At 49.9% G+C, this 16,573-nt stretch overlaps 1 long non-coding RNA gene across 1 annotated transcript in view; it reads right to left on the bottom strand.

The window, feature by feature from the left end:
- The window catches only part of LOC138266587 (uncharacterized), a 170,946-nt gene that overhangs the window by 121,095 nt on the left and 33,278 nt on the right, over positions 1-16,573 (bottom strand). Inside the window, exon 2 of the long non-coding RNA XR_011199556.1 lies at positions 762-825. This is a non-coding gene — a long non-coding RNA (uncharacterized lncRNA). The remainder of the gene's footprint in view (positions 1-761; positions 826-16,573) is intronic.

The raw sequence follows: 16,573 nt of genomic DNA, 5'->3' as shown, positions 1-16,573 counted from the left end.
TGGTGATCTCTTGACCAAGACAGTTTCCTTCTCTTGTATATTAATTGGTCACCTCTTAAAAAAGCTGATAAGTCCAGCTTTTATATCTTGATGGTGACAGATATGAAAAGAACCCTGGAAATTCACTGAAAACACCGGTTAAAGTGACATTATAATTAGTTATGGTAAAAAAGACCTTAGAAATGCTCTGGATAAATGAAGATTAAAGTGATTTTTTAGTCAGGTAAAATATCAGTTAAAATGTTACATTTTAAAGTTAAAAACCACTGAAATTCAGCAGTTACAGTTACCTCAATTAACTTGTGTCTTGAAGTAACTATAACCTACGCCCTTACCATGCACTGCTTGTACCCTCATATATTACATCACTCATGATATGTTAAGTGACTGCATTGATAACATCCTTAATCACAACTGAAATTACATCATTGATAACAACACTGTGCATGGTGTGGGTGCGACTATAGTTATTTTAGGGCATGAGTCATAGTTAACTAAGAAAACTATAACTGGTAAAGTTCAGTGTTTTTTTTGTTTAAAATGTTACGTATTCAGTGAATATATATGTGTGTGTGTGTGTGTGTGTGTACATATATATAATAAATAAATAATGTATTCATACCTGCAGCATTCTTTCTTAATATTATGATTTTCATTTGCTATATGATGATATCTCAATGAGTGCAATGTTATATTCTTATTTCAGATGAATATAGATGACGTTTTATAAAACCTTGGCTCATTTACGATGCTGGACTTACCTCGTTGGTCAGTAAGTCTTTTCATCTTGTGTCCTGATGAATCTGCATTTAACTTCTGATGACACTGAAACATGTTGACTTATTGTTAAGAGCAAATCATGTGAGCCACACATTTAGAGACTTTTCTGACACACACATTTAATAAAGCAGCAGTGTATAGCTGGATTTGCTTTTACATGTTTTTATTTTACGTTTTCTGTGTCCTAGACATATTAACTTATTTTCTTTTTCACATTTCCATTGAAGGGTGAGAGAATAAAGTGGCGCACAAATGTTCTATCCCAATACCTAGTTGAGCCATTGGATGAGGTGCACATGATTTAGATTTTTTCAATTTTTATTAGGGGTTGGCATAAAATTCCACTCTGCTGGTGGAGTTTGCAGAGTTTTGTCCACTCTGCATTCCACTTGGAGTGTGGAATTCAGGCAAAACTCCACCTACTGATCCGTGGTGGAGTTTTTTCCTCATGCGTGGCTCCCAACATTAAGTTGCCAAGCACAAGGGAGAATGTTTGTCCTCTAGTACGATTTTCGGGCTCTAGAATGCCTCCTGTCATGACTTCTCAACTCAGGGGGTTGTGGCTGGTCACAATCATTCGCTTTGAGAAAGCTGTTGCTTGAGTAGAAAATCTACTTGAGTGGCAGAAAGAAGCAGCACCCTCTGGCACGCCGCGTGGTGCCATTTGCACTGATTATACAGTGCGAAACAAGCTACTGGTGCTAAAACCAGCATGAGCAGTGCAGTGTGCCAAATTCCACCTTGCTGAATCTCGCAGAGGTTTTATGTAACTCCACAGAATTCTGCGGAGTGAAACCATGTGAGTTCCCCCGACACTTACTTTTTAACGGCTTCTATTGTTGTCAACACTAATAATAATAAACCCTAGGGCTGCTCCATAAATTACCTTGGACCCTGCCATTTCGTTCATAAAATGCAGCAGACCTCTGGTTCTCTTCTTGTCAAATGTGAAGCAAAGGGACATGGTGACAATCCAATACACACAGTACTGATAATGACACTTTCACGGATTGGCAACTGATTATAAAATTAAAATAAATAAAATAATAAAAACATTTCTCCTAAAATGCAAGAACTGCAAGCAATACTAAAATGAATAAAACTAAATAATTAAACAAAGCATGCCTATCTAGATAACATGGCACAGGCCTGCAAGCTGAAGCTAAGCTAAACTCCTATGCCCAAGCAACTAAACTAGATCCATGACACCCTCCCCTATTGCCAAAGCAGGAGTTTGAAATCCAAAGTCTAAAAACGCTCTAAAACTAAAAATCTAAAAGCAAATTTAAAATCATACATAGCAGATATAATGTCAACAGTGACAAGCAAACCATGCTGGCAGACAGGCCAAATTGAAAGGCTATTTGGTCTCATACTTTATACTTTTTAGAAAAAGCCAATGGTCAAATCAACAATAATCATGGTCTTAGAAAAGGTCTCTGATGTCATCGATGGATACTAGAACCAGAAAGACTCCTCTTTGGTGGGCGATAGATTAATCAAAGGATTAGCACAGGGATTCGTGGAGCAGACATGTGCATGAACCTCAAACGCAGAATGACCTGCAGAGGCAGCACCATCCATTGTGCCAGATGTCGTTGGAGGCAGGAAATCCACAAGCAGTGGCTCATAAGATGCATTGCAAATCAACCTCAGTCTCAAGGGGCATGTCTTTGAATGAACACTTTTCAAGAACATTAACAGATCGTTGTCTGAAGGAGGCATAGGGGGTCATTCTGACCTCGGCGGTAAAAGGCCCTTACCGCCGGTCAGAAGACCGCCATAACACCGCCGCGGTTAACCGCCACGGTCATTCTGACCCACAACGGCCAAACCTCCAAAATTCCGTCCTCCACTGCAGCCCGCCACATCAGCGGGCAGCGAGAAACTGGAGATGACCAAACCTCCACCGTCACGCCAACAGAAATACGCCCATGCCATTAAGACCCACGAATCCACACGGCGGTCATTCAAACGCGGTATTCCATTGGCGCTACACACCGCCGCGGTCAGAATACACACACAGCACCAAAACACAGCCACATTGGACAATTTGAAATACACACACACCTGATACACATACACACACCACTCCCACACAATCAACCAACTATAAAACACACACCCACATCACCCACAAACCCCTGCGACCATAATTACTGAGAGAAGGAGAGAGAGACACAGCAGACAATCCAAAGCAAGACACACTGAGGCACACTACACCATCACACACACCACATAGTAGCACAAAGCACCACTCACCAACATACTTATCATCACATACACCACCCCACACCTCACCCACACCACCCCATGGCACCCCAAAGGCACCCAAGCTTTTCGGACCAAGAACTCCGGGTCATGGTGGAGGAAATCCTAAGAGTGGAACCCCAGCTCTTCGGCTCGCAGGTGCAGCACACCAGTATAGCTAGGAAGGCGGAGCTATGGCAGCGGATCGTGGACAGGGTCAACGCGGTGGGACAGCATCCCAGGAATAGGGAGGACATCCGCAAAAGATGGAACGACCTACGGGGGAAGGTCCGATCGATGGTCTCCAGGCACAACATCGCGGTCCAGAAGACTGGCGGCAGACCCCCACCCACCCCTCCCGAATTCACATCGTGGGAGCAAGACGTCTTGAACATCCTGCATCCTCAGGGCCTCGCAGGAGTAGCCGGAGGAATGGACTCTGGTAAGTCCAATCTCAACTACTATATCCCCCCCACCCCACCAGCATGCCAACCCACACCCCCACCCTCACCCCCAACCCCCCAGCACACATCCTCCCTGACAATGTCTCACCAGCACAACCCACCCATCCCAACACCAACTCCTGCATGCCAACACAAATCATGGGCACCCATCACCTAAGCATGACCACTGCACTAACCCCCCCCCCACTAACTACCCTCACAACACCTCCCTCAAGGGAATGCCTGCACTGGGGGACAAGGGCACCCATAACACGCACGCTATTGCACACACAGAAACAATAACCAAACTCTCTTACCCCATGCAGGACCCGAACGACAACACACCAGCCAGGAGGGTCCAGAAGTGTCCATCCCACCACCGGAACAGGCCCACACTGAGGATAGCAGCTCTGTCGACAGTGAACCTGATGACCAGCCCGGACCATCGGGGACCTCTGGGCAGTCGGTTCCCCTCAGGCAGCCACAGGCCACACCAGACCCGACCCCCTCTGCCAACACCAGCACAGCTCCCACCCAGCGGGCCCATGCCTCTGTCTCTAGGACAGCTCAATCAGCGGTGTGTCTGCCACTACAGGGCACCCAGGCTAACCCAACACCCCAACAACAACAGGGACCTGGGGGCTGTGGTAGCGGGCACACCGTCCAGGGGACAGAGGCCGGGGGAAACCGGGCAGCTCGGAGGGCTGCTGTGCGACAGGGGGGGGAGGAGAGGCCCAGGGAACCCACTCTCCAAGAGGCCCTCACCAACCTCATGGGGGCATACCACCACTCCCAAGAAACGATGGCGACGGTACTGGCCAGGTTCACTGAGATCCAGGCACAGCAGGAGGAACGCTACATGGGGTTCAGGGAGGAGCTGAGAATCATCGGGACCGCAATGGGGACCATCGTCCTGGCCCTCCACAGGATAGAGGACGCGTTGCGGGACCATGGTGCACCACACAGGGCCCCTGTCACTAGCCCGGACCAGGAACAGCCTACCACCTCCGCCGGCGCTAGTGGACAGGAGGTCCCAACACCTCGACAGCCCCCCAGAACCCCACCTCCTGCTGAAGAACAACCACCCCGTAAGAGGAGCCTGAGACCAAAGAAAAAGACAGAGTAGGATGTCAAGACCCCCACCAGCAGGACATACCCCCTCAAGTCTTCCCACTGTCCCACATTGCCACCCTGTCCAACCATGAACTGCCTATGCTCCATCCTTCCACAGGCAAAAGAACAATGCACCTGTGAGACTGAGAACTGGACTCTGCCATGGATATTCCTCCACCCCCACCCATCACCCTTAGAATCACATGTACCGATATCTAGCACTGTAAATAAATCACATTTTGCACACAAATCTGTTTTGAGTCATGCTGTATTATTTACAAATGTATTACATATTACTGTTCAATTTCTGTTCTGTCAATTAGTCATGACAACATACCAATGTCAATACGCTGTATTTCATGGGCGAACCAAGCAGAAGTCAGGTACTGAGTCAGACAGCACTGAGAAGGGAAGGGAAAGGCAAAAATTAATGAAAAACATCTGTCGGGAACTACAGAAAGTACAGATGCAGGAGGCTATAAGCAATTGTGAAATGGCGTGGGTGATTCTTACCTGTGTGTTACTGGAAATACTGTTGTATCACTCTGTCCCTATTGTCTGTGTCGTCCTCAGAGTCTTCCTCCTCTTCACTCTCCACAGGCTCCACGGCTTCTACAACACCACCATCTGGACCATCCTCCTGCAGGAAAGGCACCTGGCGTCGCAAAGCCAGGTTGTGGAGCATACAGCACGCCACGATGATATGGCACACCTTCTTTGGTGAGTACATTAGGGATCCACCTGTCATATGCAGGCACCTAAACCTGGCCTTCAGGAGCCCAAAGGTTCGCTCAATCACCCTCCTAGTACGCCCATGGGCCTCATTGTACCGTTCCTCTGCACTGGTCCTGGGATTCCTCACTGGGGTCAATAGCCACAGCAGGTTGGGGTAACCAGAGTCACCTATTAGCCACACACGCTGTCTCTGTAGCTGTTCCATCACATAGGGAATGCTGCTATTTCGCATAACATACGCGTCATGCACTGACCCTGGGAACTTGGCATTTACATGGGAGATCTACTGGTCAGCCAAACAGACCACCTGGATATTCATTGAATGGTAATTCTTCCTGTTCCTGTACACCTGTTCATCGTCATTTGGGGGGACTAAAGCCACATGGGTCCCATCAATTGCACCAATGATGTTGGGGATGTGTCCAAGGGCATAGAAATCAGCTTTCACTGTAGGCAAATCACCCTCCTCTGGGAAAATGATGTAGCTCCGCATGAGTTTCATCAGGGCAGACAACACTCTGGATAAGATCTTGGAAAACATAGGCTGAGACATCCCAGATGACATGGCCACTGTTGTCTGGAATGAGCCAGTTGCAAAGAAATGGAGGACAGACAGAACCTGCACTAGAGGGGGAATTCCTGTGGGTTGGCGGATGGGGGACATCAGGGCTGGCTCCAGCTGGGCACACAGTTCATGGATGGTGGCTCGGTCAAGTCGGTATCGTAGTATTATGTTGCGTTCTTCCATTGTGGACAGGTCCACCAGCGGCCGGTACACGCGAGGATTCCTCCTTCTCATCGCTAGTCCCAGCGGACGGTGCCTAGGAAGGAGAATATGGAGTACAGAGTCAATCAACTCACAGGTACGTACAACACAGCTTGCACAGTACAGGTAAATGTATGGTTTGATATGTTTGTATGTGTGCCATTGCAAGGCCTAGGCCTGTGTGACGCATTAGAAATTAAGCCATGTGGGCCCTTGAAATGGCCGATGCCTGACCTGTGAAGTGGGACAATGGGATGTGAGGTCACTGCGCTGGCGGGGCACACCGTGGCGGTAGGCGGTCGAAGACCGCTGTGCGAAGACGCATTGGTTAACATTGAAGCCTATGGGTTTCAGGAGCCAATGACAATGTGCGCCGGCGGTCGCGGGACGCACCGCCGCGGTACGCACCGCTGCGGGCGTGACCACCATTTTCTATCTGCTCAATCATTCGAGACCAGATCATCCACAGGAGAGGACCTATACTGCAAGTGCTGCTGTGAACTCGGTCTGGAAGTGGCAATGGCTGCTGCTACTGGTGAAAGGGCCCCCGCCTTCAGTTCAGAAGAGTTGGAGAAGCTCGTGGACGGGGTCCTCCCCCAGTATGCGCTACTCTACGGTCCTCCAGACCAACAGGTGAGTACACTCAGTGCACATTGAATGGGTTATGCCTGTGTGGAGGGGGGGGATGTAAGTTGGTGGGGTGTGGAGGGAATGAGGAGTGCAACGCACGACAGATGAGAGAATGGGAACCATGACAAGGTTGGGGAGGGGGGGGCATGTACTCCAAACGTGCAGATATGTGACGGTTTCTCTTTCCCACCCTGTACATGTCAAACAGGTGAGCGCCCACCAGAAAATCGATATTTGGCGTGCCATCGCCAATGAAGTCCGGAACTTGGGGGTCCACAACAGACGGGGCACCCACTGCCGCAAGAGGTGGGAGGACATCCGCCGCGGAACGAGGAAGACCGCAGAAACACTGCTGGGGATGGCCTCCCGACCTAGGAGGGGTGCCAGTCGCACCATGACCCCCCTGATGTCCCGGATCCTGGCGGTGGCCTACCCTAATTTGGATGGGCGCTTGAGGACAGCACAGCAGACACAAGGGGGTGAGTATCCGCACATTCTCCTATCTGTATGCGCATTGGAGGCGTCTGGGTGGGGGAGGAGGGCTGTGGGTGACATTAGGCCAGGGCGCTCTCTGTAGTGTTGTCCGCCCCCTTAGGCATGGCCCTGTGCCCCCGCCCCCCACCTCTGTAGGGTGCCAAGTGCAGCTACCCATGCTCCAGCATCACACATGTGCGCGTGTGTTGTCCCTAGACCTGTTTGCCTAGTCAGAAGTACTGAGTAGTGTACCCCAAGTTCGCGACTTAGTGCACGAGGCACCTGTGTCTGTCCTCTCCGCAAAGGGTATTGCTAAGGCATGCACTCAACTTTGTTTCATTTCTCCCCCCACCCTAAATCTTTGTCTTCTTGTGTTTTAGCATCATTCGGCGGAGGAGATTTGGCGTCGGAGCAGGAGGGAGCTGCAGGTCACCAGGCCCCGGTGGGCACTGACACAGACACCGAGGGCACCAGTGATCCGGAGGGCGAGGGGAGCACCACAACGGGGGCCGGTGGAGACACCAGCGACACGGACACGTCCTCGTTTGGGAGCTCCCTAGCGGTGGCGGCACCATCTGTGCCCCCCGCAACAACAGGTACAGCCGCCACCCAGCGCACCAGCACCGCCCTCCCAGCGGCCAGGAAGGCGCGCGTCTCCTTCGCCCCAGGCACCTCAGCCCCTGCCTCTGTTACCCCGGCTGCCCTCAGTGCGGAGCTCATTGACCTGGTGAGGACGGTCATTGTTGGGCAGACTACCCTTCTGAATGCCATCCAGGGGGTGGAAAGGGAGGTGCATCGGAGTAATGCCTACCTGGAGGGCATTCATTCGGGTCAGGCTGCCCATCAACGAGCGTTCACTGCTCTGGCCTCAGCACTGACGGCAGCCATTGTCCCTGTCTCCAGTCTCCCTCTTCTATCTGCCTCCACCCTTTCTCTGTCTCCTGTACCTCAACCTATCCCATCCACACCATCAGACCAGCCTGCACACACCTCAACACCCAAGGCCAGCTCATCCAAACATAAGCACCACAGAAAACACAAGCATTCACCCAAGCAACACACAGATGCAGACATATCAACAGTCACTACCACCTCTGTGTCCCCGTCCTCCTCGTCTCCCTCCTCCCTCCCTGTGACGTCTACACTCACACCTGCATGCACCCCAACATCGGCCAGTTCTTCCACCACCAGCAAACCCTCCACTACAGTCCGCACACCTGCAGTCACCACCCCCACTGGCATTTACACGTCCCCTGTGTCCTCTCCCACTGTGTCTGTTACCCCCTCTTCCAAGACACATAAACGCAGGCAGACACCCAAACAACAGCCAACCACCTCACCCTAGCCTACGTCCCAGTCACCTGCACCCAAGGACAGCACACCTGGCTCTCATACAACCACATCCTCCACTTCTCTCACCACTACTCCTACCCCTTACCTTGGTCCCAAGAAAAATTACCTCTCCAGTTTTTACCTCTTTCCCTCCCCCGAACCCCCCCCTCCAAATGGGAAAAGTCCCAAGGGCACCTCAGCCACCACCAGCCCAACTTCTACAGTGCAAGGGGTGCATGGCATTTGGAGTCCACCCTTTGGCGGCAGTAACACTTCGGTGAGCAGCAAGGGGACAGCCAGCCCCCCCCCCAGGCAAGAGGACCCAGAAATTGAAGGGCCGCCGTGAGCGGACAGAGACGGCTGACCCAAGGAGGTGACTCCGGCCACTTCACCGGCCACAGCAGCCAGGGGAGGCAAGGGCCCGAGAGCCCCATCTATGGAGCGGAAGGACAGCAGTGCAGAGAGGACAACCACCAGGAGCGCGGAGCAGGAGGGCCCCACAAGCCCCATCCCGGCTGCAAGGGACGACACCAAAGGGCCCAGGACTCACTCCCCGAAGGGGCCTGACACAGCACGGTCGGAGGGCGAGTGAGCAGGGTGTCCAGGCCAGGTATGACTCCCTTGACATACTGCAAGAGCACCGCTGAACAGGGCCCCGCCGTGAAGACAGGTACCGCTGAACAGGGCCCCGCCGTGCAGAAGAGCACCGCTTAACAGGGCCCCGCCGTGAAGACAGGTACCGCTGAACAGGGCCCCGCCGTGAAGACAGGCACCGCTGAAGCAAGCAAGCAGCGCTGCCTTGGGGATTCTGACCCCCTTCCCGCCAGCCTGTTTCTGGCGGTTTTCACCGCCAGGAAGAGGCTGGCGGGAACGGGTGTTCTGGGGCCCCTGGGGGCCCCTGCACTGCCCATGCCACTGGCATGGGCAGTGCAGGGGTCCCCTAACAGGGCCCAGGGCGGCTTTTCACTGTCTGCTTAGCAGACAGTGAAAAGCGCGATGGGTGCAACTGCACCCGTCACACCGCCGCAACACCGCTGGCTCCATTCGGAGCCGGCTCCTGTGTTGCGGCCGACATTTCCGCTGGGCCGGCGGGCGCTAACTTGCTTAGCGCCCGCCGGCCCAGCGGGAATTTCAGAATGCGGGAAGCGGTATTTTGGCCGCGTGGCGGCCAAATGGTGCTTCTCGCCTGGCGGGCGGCAACCGCCGCCCGGCAGAGTTAGAATGAGGGCCTAAGTTGTTGTTTTACAGCTGCTAAGGTAGAGGAATGTAACCATTGTTGACAAAGTTTACCCACACTGTATGTAGTAACAATACCCGAGTGTTCCCCCAAGACAAAGCTGAGGTCTGGCCTGCTTGTTTTGAAACCCCAGAGAAGTTAACAAAACGTCCCTAGCAACCATTTGTGTCCCTTGACCACAATAACCACCCACCGGCACTTGAAAGTGAGGAATTAAAGATACCACTCTGAACCCAAACCTTAGTTGATCTTCAGTGACAATTAAAAGTATTTGCCAATTGTGAAATTTAGCTGGTGTGAGGATCTTGGGTGCTTTCACTTATTTTATTTTTGCTTACCCCAAGCATGATGTTTGTTGGACGGTTTCATTAAAAAATATAGGGGGTCATTCCGACCCTGGCGGTAAATACCGCCAGGGCCGGGGACCGCGGGAGCACCGCCAACAGGCTGGCGGTGCTCCCTTGGGCATTCTGACCGCGGCGGTTCGGCCGCAGTCAGAACAGGAAAACCGGCGGTCTCCCGCTGGTTTTCCTCTGCCCTGGGAATCCCCCATGGCGGCGCAGCTTGCTGCGCCGCCATGGGGGATTCCGACCCCCTCACCACCATACTGTTCCTGGCGGTTCCGCCCGCCAGGAACAGGATGGCGGTGAGGGGTGTCGTGGGGCCCCTGGGGGCCCCTGCAGTGCCCATGCCAATGGCATGGGCACTGCAGGGGCCCCCGTAAGAGGGCCCCACTTTGTATTTCAGTGTCTGCATTGCAGACACTGAAATACGCGATGGGTGCCACTGCACCCGTCGCACACCCTCCACTCCGCCGGCTCCATTCGGAGCCGGCATCCTCATGGAGGGCTGTTTCCCACTGGGCTGGTGGGCGGCCTTTTGGCGGTCGCCCGCCAGCCCAGTGGGAAACCCAGAATGACCGCCACGGTCTTTTGACCGCGGTACGGTCTTCTGGCGGTTCCCTCCAGGCGGGCGGCTCCCGCCGCCTGCCGGGGTCAGAATGACCCCCATAATTTGCAAGGGTATAAGGCATGCCCTAAACAGAGCTTTCCTACCCTGTATGTGTCAATCTTTTGTTCCCCATACATTTTTCACATCAATAGTGTTCTCTCAAAACTCGTAGCCCTCAATAGCAAGTCAGGAAACAAAGGAGTCTGAGTAAATCAGTTTTGTGTCGGTTAGCACTATTTTCCTCATTTTGGAAGGCTCAGCATTTCTAGTGCCATGCCCAGTGAAATATGCAAACTTTTCTATATGTGTCTGGGAGCTCCCCACAGGTGGAGTCAGACAATGTTCCCTTTGTGTGTAATTGAAAACTGATCTGTGTTTACTAGCTCAGTGCAGAAAGTCCCCAATGGTTGTAACAGAACATTCCTCCATAATTCGCTGTGTTCATATACACATCTTCACTTTCAAATACAATGTAGTAGTCTATCTCAGCAAACGTAGAATCAGCTGTTTTAATGTCCCAGTCATCGGAAACAACACCTGGTGTAATATCACCAGTCATTGATAATTTGAATGACCTCAGCAGGACCATGTATATGTCAAAGGGTACTTTATCCCAAACAGTCCCATCAGGGATCAGAACTACTGAAATGTTCACAAGGGACAAGTCTCTTTGAACTTTATGGGAAGATAACTAAGATATTAAAACCTCATTGCCAGGCTCAACTGCAGAGAGTTAAGGTAGATAATGACCATTTATCTAAAGAAAGAAAACAATGACAAAACCAATCCAAAGCAGAGAGACAAACAATGTCAACATTATCCACAGATAATGCCATGGAGAAACCAAACAGTTATTTTTAACCTATACATACAGCTTACATGTCTTTGATACAGTTTATGTTGTAGAAGCAGATGAGTCAGAAGAATAGTAATCAATATCTATTAAGTAACCAGAAGCAGTCTGTGCCAGTGCAGAGGTGGTGGATGCATCCACTTGCTGTGGAGGTTAATAATAGACAATACCATCTGCCTGTGTTGAATTGGAGTAGTATAGTTCCACATCTTTTGTCGTGTCAATGAAATGGTGACTAGAGTCAGCAGAAGCTCATTCTCCTCCCTCCCCATGCTCAAGGAGGCAATCATGTCATTGTTGTACAAATTGGTGCTTGCAGAAATGTTGTTTGCTGATTTGGCAGCTTCATCAGCCAGTGTAAACACATTGATGGCCCAATGTATGTACAACATGAGCCTCAGGTAGTCTGTCCTTAAGATCAGCTACCCCCCCTCAGCGTTCTGTGTTTAATGGTGCTCCCCTTGGAATGTCTGAACCCGTTCAAACGCCAATGATTGAGATAATCATTGTAGGATTGGAAACAGTAATATGAATCACACACAATTAGTGTGGGCTGTTCCAGATCCGGATCTGTATATTCCAATGTCAGGATTAGAGCCCTAAGCTTGGCAAGCTGTGCAGTTCAGTCCTCTAAGGTATGCATGTAGGTATTTTGAGGGTGGAATGCACCATCTCTTATTACTCAACTTAGGGCTGCGCAAGCGGCTGAACACTGATGTTAAGTACCTACACCTGGTTGTGCTGAACCAGCAGTGTAAATGATAGTCTGTTATTGATCAAGTGGTAGTATGTTAGTAGGTGTGGGGTGCTTCTGCTCATATTGTAGAAATTCTTGTGTTTGTAATTTTTTATCAAAAATGTAATCAACATCAGTGGCAGTCAGGGAGATTGCCCATTGAATCCAGCGTGGATGTAATGCTTTAGTGTTAGGAATGCTTGCTTTGGAAACAGCCTCCAAGGCTGGCACCGGGGAACGACAATATTGTGTTTCCCTTGGGCTAGTGGCCTCTCCTTTATGAGAGCCATTTGCATAGCAGTTAGTATCTAGTCTGTGGATGCAAAATGTTGTTCTGCAAATGAGTACAAATGGGAGTTGTATGCTATGGGTACCGTGTCACCGTCATTGAAAGTGGCATGGGTGAACCTGTTGGCACCAGCAATTAATCTAATGACCAAATTTGTTTTGTTGTTGTGTATGTGTAAGTGTTTTACTTCTAACATGTCCTGCTGAAGCTCTCTGAGGATGCATGTATGTTCAAGAGTCCAATTTGTGTTTGAAAAATCTGGACAAATTAAGTCATAAAGAGGTTTTATACATTGTGCATAGTCAGGTATGTATGCTTTGCCAAAATTGAAGAAATCCAGCAGTGACTGCAGTTTCATTATGGTATTTGGTGTTTGAGGTTGTGCACATTTCTCTAGAAAGTGAGGAGCAAGGCTCTTTGCTTCATCTGTTAACTCGTATCCCAGGAATAGGACACTGAGAAAGCAGTTTTTGTTTTCTTGAAATTTAATTTATAGCCCTGGGCAGCGGATCCAAGAACGATCCGATCGACCCTGGCAAGATGAATATTGAGGTCGTTGTCTGTGAGATAAATATCAGCCACATAGGACAATGCTTCAGGGTCAATATCATGTAATAATGATGTTAAAAGGGCTGAAAACGTCCCTGGATTGTTCTTATACCCCTGATGCAAACGACAAAAGTGCCAATGCGAGTCTAATGTGCTAAAAGTGCTAAGATCCCAACTTTCAGGTGCTAGATATTGGCAGAAAAACACATTGGACATATCCAAGGCTGTTTTGTATTTTTTATGCACTATATTATTAATTAATGCTATGCTGGGTGCATTTTTTATTGCATATGTGCATGTGTGACTATTTAGATGTCTACAATCTAAAACTACTCTATATGAGTGGTCTGGTTTTGCAACAGGGAATAATGAGTTATTCATTGAAGAGACACAGGATTCAATTACTCGCTGGTACTCGAGTTGTGTGAGAATCTCTCTCACTGTGGTTTCAGTCTCAAATTTAATGGGATATTGAGGTTGGGGCTCAGATGTGAACCTAAGCGGTATTACATAGTTGGGGGATTCTTTTTCACATGTGGAAGGGCGTCATTGAACCACGTTTGGTGGTCATGATAAGAAAGTGGTGTTTCTAAGTGTTGATAAGCTCGGTACCGCTGTGGTACGTTTGCTATTCTATAAGTGTGAAATATATATGAATTGTCATTTAGTTCAGGAACGGTGACCCAAGAGTAAAATGTTTCCTGTTTGGTATGCTTCATGAGCTTCCACAACAAATATCACTTCCTTGCCCGCAAGCTAAGCCATTGGTGAGGAAAAGCTGCGTAAGTGCTTGTCTGCAGTTTTCTGGGATGTTTATGGCATTTGCCTTGTTAAGGAAAGAGTATCAGAGTTGGGAACACCAATGAGGTAATAAATCCTTTTTAATGTTCAAGCTTGAACAACATACAGTCGAGATAGGTACTCCCTATTCAGCTGAGGAGGATTGTCCCTAAGACAACAGACATCTCTGTATAATGGTACTTAGGGTACCTTAATGTGTGTGAGACAGAGCTACTCAGGAGAATTGTAAATTAGTGCCTACACCATCGCTGGTGGCACCGTGTTGTAAGGGCCCTTGTATCTCTACAAGACTGCTGGATTAGCCACAGCAGCACCTCTGGTTGTAGGTGACTGAGTCACTCCCACACCAGATGGCAGCTGTTGACCCAACCCTTCCAGGTTTCTAGCAGTACTTCACCAAAACACAAACAGCAAAGGTGATTTCTGGCAGCCTAGTTCATGCTCTGAAATCCTCTCTGGGAAATCGTCGTGCAACAAGTCTTACCCTTTTCTTTCATTAGAAATGAGTCTCTTACAGACACACACAGGCAAAAAAAGAAGATGCAGGACTGTTTTCAATATATTTATTGAAAAGATGGCAATCAGTGATAAAATGCTTGAGCTGCAATGATTATGATATTGACAAGAGACAAAATCAGGATTGTGAGAATAAGCAACATGAATATAAACAATCCCACCATTTTGCAATACACATGAATATACAAATTCCTCTCTAAAGCATATTTCCTACCCTAAAAAGAGCAAGGCATGATAGACCTAATATGCCCAAGCCATGTCCATGAGAACGCCCAACTCCCTTAACCTTAGAACAAGGTCGGCCTCAAGTCTCCAAATCAGGCGGTGTAGAGGCACAAAAGCTGAGGTCCGCTGCAAAGTGATGTGCAGTATTGATGGAATGGAACCCCTTCTAATGACCTTGGTCTCACAGGGTGTTTTTATGAGGCCCATGTTATTGTCCGTGCAGACATCCTGATGTGGTTATGTACCTAAATTCTAGACTGCGTGCGTCAACGTGGATCAGCAATATCATAACAAACATGCCTGACATGTTCACCTTTTGTTCTTGTCTAATGTGAAGCAAAGGGACATGATGACAATCCAATACGTACATCACTAATAATGACGATTTCACAGAATTGCAACTGATTATCAAATAAAAGCATTTGTCCTAATATGCAAGAACTGCAAGCAATGTTAAAATGAATTAAACTGAATAACAAAACAGAGAATGTTTATCTAAGTAAAAGAGCACAGGCCTGCAAGTCCAAGCTAGGCTAAACTCCTATACCCAAGCAACTAAAATGGATCAAATCAAATCAAATCAATAACATTTATAAAGCGCGCTACTCACCCGTGCGGGTCTCAAGGCGCTAGGGGGAAGGGGTTACTGCTGCTCGAAGAGCCAGGTCTTGAGAAGTCTCCGGAATGCGGAGTGGTCCTGGGTGGTCCTGAGGATGGTGGGGAGGGTGTTCCAAGTCTTGGCCGCCAGGTAGGAGAAGGACCTCCCACCCGCCGTGGAGCGGCGGATGCGAGGGACGGCGGCGAGCGCGAGGCTGGTGGAGCGGAGAAGACGGGTGGGAGCGTAGAAGCTGAGGCGACGGTTGAGGTATTCTGGTCCCTTGTTGTGCAGGGCTTTGTGTGCGTGGGTGAGGAGACGGAAGGTGATCCTTTTGCTGACGGGAAGCCAGTGCAGGTGTCTCAGGTGTGCGGAGATGTGGCTGTTTCGGGGTATGTTGAGGATGAGGCGGGCGGAGGCGTTCTGAATTCGTTGCAGATGTTTCTGGAGTTTAGCGGTGGTTCCAGCGTAAAGGGTGTTGCCGTAGTCCAGGCGGCTCGTGACGAGGGCGTGGGTCACGGTCTTTCTGGTGTCGGCGGGGATCCAGCGGAAGATCTTTTGGAGCATGCGGAGGGTGAGGAAGCAGGAGGATGATACGGCGTTGACTTGTTTGGTCATGGTGAGAAGAGGGTCCAAGATGAAGCCGAGGTTGCATGCGTGGTCTGAGGGGGTCGGTGCGGTGCCCAGGGCCGTGGGCCACCAGGAGTCGTCCCAGGCGGTCGGGGTGTTACCGAGGATGAGGACTTCCGTTTTGTCTGAGTTCAGTTTCAGACGGCTGAGTTTCATCCAATCTGCAACGTCCTTCATTCCATCTTGCAGGTTGGTCTTGGCGCTGGTGGGGTCCTTGGTGAGGGAAAGTATCAGTTGAATGTCGTCGGCGTAGGAGGTGATGATGATGCTGTGTTTGCGTACGATGTTGGTGAGGGGGCTCATGTAGACATTGAAGAGTGTCGGGCTGAGCGAGGAGCCTTGTGGGACGCCGCAAATGATCTCGGTGGGGTCTGAGCGAAAAGGTGGAAGGTAGACTCTTTGGGAGCGGTTGGAGAGGAAGGAGGCGATCCAGTCCAGGCCTTGGATCCCGGTGGAGCGGAAGCGGGTTATTAGGGTGCGGTGACAGACGGTGTTGAAGGCAGCCGAGAGGTCGAGGAGGATGAGGGCAACTGTTTCTACGTTGTCCATCAGGGTTCTGATGTCGTCTGTGACTGAGATGAGGGCGGTTTCTGTGCTGTGGTTGACTCGGAATCCGGACTGAGAGGGGTCGAGAAGGTTGTTGTCTTCAAGGAAGTTGGTAAGCTGCT

This window comes from Pleurodeles waltl, chromosome 11 (genome assembly GCF_031143425.1).
Source record: "Pleurodeles waltl isolate 20211129_DDA chromosome 11, aPleWal1.hap1.20221129, whole genome shotgun sequence".
In the NCBI taxonomy this organism is placed as follows: Eukaryota; Metazoa; Chordata; class Amphibia; order Caudata; family Salamandridae; genus Pleurodeles; species Pleurodeles waltl.
The sequence above is the reverse complement of the archived record's forward strand: the minus strand, read 5'-3'. Positions and strand labels throughout refer to the sequence as shown.